Source organism: Apaloderma vittatum, unplaced genomic scaffold (assembly GCF_000703405.1).
Source record: "Apaloderma vittatum isolate BGI_N311 unplaced genomic scaffold, ASM70340v1 scaffold4978, whole genome shotgun sequence".
NCBI classification, from domain to species: domain Eukaryota; kingdom Metazoa; phylum Chordata; class Aves; order Trogoniformes; family Trogonidae; genus Apaloderma; species Apaloderma vittatum.
In genome coordinates, this window is record NW_009732286.1 from 57,880 (window position 1) to 62,321 (window position 4,442).

The following is a 4,442-nucleotide window of genomic DNA, read 5'->3' on the forward strand; positions in this document are numbered from 1 at the left end:
AATAGCTATGTACATAGAAAGTTAAAGCAACAGTAAACTTTTGAGCTTGATGAAGACATAAGAACAGGAAATAAAGTCTATAAGTGACTGTTACTCCCAAGCAACAGCAAATGTTATAGCTTCATATGCATGTTTTCCTGTCATTTGGGGAAGCCCTGGTATTTCTAAACAAAAGTAAATTTTCAGTCCAAAGCTACACCAGAGGCATAGAGAGATTTTCTAAAGTAATCTTGCTGCAGCCTGAATCATTTGGCCCTCAGCATAAGGAAATCCCACTTGCCACATTTATTTTTCAGCCCTGGTTCAGGTCCACGTGTGGCTACATTTGCCTGATGGAGTGACGTCACAGCGAGCAGGGGAACATCATATTTTTATTTTAAGGAATGTATTATTCCATTCATTTTCATGATATATCCTCTGCCTTGCTCAACATACATCCTGTTACCATATCTTATATTTTGCTCTAGCTCCTAAGAGTGTATGGAGAACAGGGTGCACATTTTGCTGCTCAGCGTCTCCTTACAAGATGCATGTTCCTCTACACTACAACAACACTTTGGGCTGGCAGCAGAGCAATCATCAGACTTTCTCCTCCTGTCTTAGTGCCGTTGATACTTCCCTTAGTCCTTTGGGATGGGCAAGATAGAATTGACCTGCTGCTCCTCCAGCTCATAGAAGCAGAAATAATATCTGTCCAAAATAACCAAGTGTAATCACAGTCAAGAGGACTCAGATGCTATTTCAATAGTGACACGATCCCTGGACTAATGTTTTGATACCCTGCATCATATGTGAACTAGTTTAAATCTCAGCCTTTTTAAAAGACACTGTAAATGAAGTGCAAAGTGCAGATTCCCTGAGAAAGCCCAACATTGTTCAAAGAGCTTTAGCTTTCTGGCCAGTGCTGACTGTGACCTGTCAGGAGATATGACTGTCCCCACATGGCTGTGCAGTCCTGTACCTCTCACACAGTTGTGCTGTGTATACCCAGGAATCATTCTGGACATCTGCAAAGATAAGCAATATGTTTAATTGCATGCAGCTGACGTTATTTCATCTACCAGTCAACAGCTTAAGGAGGCCAAAGAACTTAAATAGCTTCCTTTGTCCCAAATTCCCTTTTTGCCTTTCAGAAAAACTGGCCAGATTCTCACCACTGCTGCCCCTCCTTTTGATTTTACAGCTGAAAGGATAAAGCTCCTTAACACGGGGGCCAAATCCTGGTCACTCAAGTCACATTTCTGCTCACAGGAGCAAAATTTGAGCCTTTATTTCTGAAGAAATAAAGCTCCTGACCTTGGTCCACCAGTCATGTCACCTCACATAAGGCTTGACTGCTCAGAGTAGCAGCTGGCAGGTTTTTTCATCACATTTGCTGTCTGCATTGCCAGATGTTGAGATGTTGAGTGTGTTAACTGTTGTCTGATATTCTTTTTCTGAGAAGTCATGGTAGATGTAACTGGGGATGATTCACTCAGAAAGGAGCTGTGTTTCATAACATGCAAAATTTTGGAGAAGAAAATCCCTGAAGAGGGGATCTGTGCTCTGTGTAGATTTTTCTTACATTATTCCAGAATCACATAATCATAGAATCACGGAATATTAGATATTAGAAGGGACCTTGAAAGATCATCTAGTCAAATCGCCCTGCCAGAGCAGGATCACCTACAGTAGGTCACACAGGAACGCGTCCAGGTGGGTTTTGAATGTCTCCAGAGAAGGAGACTCCACAGCCTCTCTGGGCAGCCTGTGCCAGTGCTCTGTCACCTTCACAGTGAAAAAGTTTTGCCTAATATTTTTGTGGAACCTCCTGTGCTCCAGCTTGTACCCATTGCCCCTTGTCCTGTCATTGGACATCACTGAGAAAAGCCTGGCTCTGTACTCCTGACACTCCCCCTTGACATATTTATAAACATTTATGAGGTCATCCCTCAGCCTCCTCCAAGCTAAAGAGACCCAGCTCCATCAGCCTTTCCTCCTAAGAGAGATGTTCCACTCCCTTCATCATCTCTGTGGCTCTGCGCTGGACTCTCTCAAGCAGTTCCCTGTCTCTCTTGAGCTGAGGGGCCCAGAACTGGACACAATATTCCAGATGTGGCATCCCCAGGGCAGAGTAGAGGGGCAGGAGGACTTCTCTCGACCTTTCTAACACACCCCAGGATGCCCTTGGCCTTCTTGGCCACGAGGGCACATTGCTGGCTCATGGTCATCCTGCTGTCCACCAGAATCCCCAGGTCCCTTTTCTCCTACATTGCTCTCCAACACATCAGTCCCTATACTGGTGCTTGGGGTTGTTCTTTCCCAAATGTAAGACTCTACACTTGCCCTTGTTGTATTTCATAAAATTTCTCCAGCCTGCCTAGGTCTCGCCGAATGGCAGCACAGCTGGCTTATTGCCAGTTTTCGTTTGCTGGAGGCAGGGAGCCTGACCAACTCTGGCAGTCCAGCTCCAGGCCCCTTCTGCAGTACAGCCCAAAAAGCCTTTCATAGCAGAGAGATCCCTGCTTGTGCTTGGTTTATCCTTGCAACTAGTCTCTCACTAAAGTTTCAGGATGTTTAAGGGTGCTTTGCTCATTGCTGAAATACTGTTTGCGTGCTGAAAATTAGCTTTTTTTTTTATCTTGCCAACCACAAGAACAAACAAACTAGAAAGAATGAGAATAATAATCCAGCTCAAGAGCAATCATATATCTTCTGAAGGCCTTTATTACTACAGCTGGAGCAGTCTCTTCTGGTGGTCCCTCACAACTAAAAGAGAAAATATAAACCCAGGTCAAGAATGTGAGCATGTTCTGAAAAACAGAGCTCACAGATTGGGCTTTTTTTTTTTTTTTAATTTTGGATCTCACTGAATCTAACCATTGAAAATGTTGAAGCATGGAGAATTCCCTTTGCAAAGCTGCTAGCAGCAGTACAGGCACATTTAGATCCTCCAGAAAGTGTAGATGGTGTATGGAAGACGTAGTTTAGTGATGTTACACCAGACTTTCGCAGGTGCACAGTCACTTGGGCAGTCTGTGGACCTGGGTAGGAGCACACACTCTGGCCACCCATGTTTGTGGACCTTCCTCTTCCCTGGGCACACTCCACAGCAGCACAAACCCCAGCCTGTGCATCAGCCCTTCTCACAGCTTTGTGCCCTGGTTGCCATGGAAAGGAAAGCCGGGTGCAGAGACCAGGTGGGAAGGACATGCTCCAGCAGGTCACCAACACACATGACAAAAGGAGCACACCCAAGAGGTGTGTCTGGCCAGGCCACCTTCACTGACTTGTCAGTACCAGGTACAATTTGAGATTGGCCTATTCCCAACTCCTTTCCCTTCAAATTTCTGGTCACACTTAGGTAATGATTCACACTTGAGCTACCTGGTCTATGTAGGAGAGAGTTGCCCTGAGAACTTTCCCAGGGAAGGGATGGTCAAATAGCTCAGCTGGGAACAGTGTAGGAGGACATGCCTCGTTCTCCGAGGAATGAACCATTTAAGCCAATGCTCAAGGACAAAGAGGCCGATGTCCACCTGTAAGACCCTTCTCCGAGGTCTTGCATTTTACCATTTACTTTCAGGGTCATCGCAGCTCAAATAACAGCCCATGCTCTTACAGGGAGAACCTATCTACATGCTTGCAAGGAGCATAATGAGCTCAAGGTCTTCAGACATGATCTGTGGTGCCTCTTTCTATTTTCTGACCATCTGATCTAAAGCTTGCACGCCTTGTCTTTCTGGTGGGATCCTGCAGACCTGACTGGAAATTAGCACAGCTCAGGAGTGCATAAGGATATCATACAGGCATCCTGGCAATGGTGAGAACATATTCTTTGAGTTGTGCTGTGGGAGGGGATAAATGTGGAAATGCTGGACTTCCCTCAGACTCTAATTCCAGTGATGCACTTTGCACTGGCAAAACCCAAAAAAGCATTGTTGTCTTCTCCTAAATCATCTTGGGCTTCTCCAAAGCCATGACCGAAAGCAGGCCCTCAGAGCCACCACATACTACAGAGCTCTCCCATGGCGTTAAGCAAAGGTGCAACTGCAAATGCCCATGGGTGGACACTACTCCTAACCCATCATCACCTGTGCTGACATCAGGGCCACCAGCATGCTGAGGCACAGACAGACAACAACCTGGGTACACTAGTACCCAAGTAAGACCTTTCCCCCTGAACAAGCTAGCAGTAAGTGCCTTTACAAATCACAGGATCTCTTCAAGAAAGCCCTTAGGCGATTGCATATTCTTAAGTCATCTTCTAAAGCAAGACTACACACACAGCTGCTCTTTCAGTCAAACCAGTAAGATCACGGGGGCAAGGATGGCAGACATGCCTGAACTCCCTGGGCAGCGTAGGGGGCCAAGGATACCCTAACATCTGCCCATCTTCCCTGTCCCCCTCCCCACTCAAACAAGCATGTGACAACTTTCTTACCTCGGCAGCCCAAGGGATG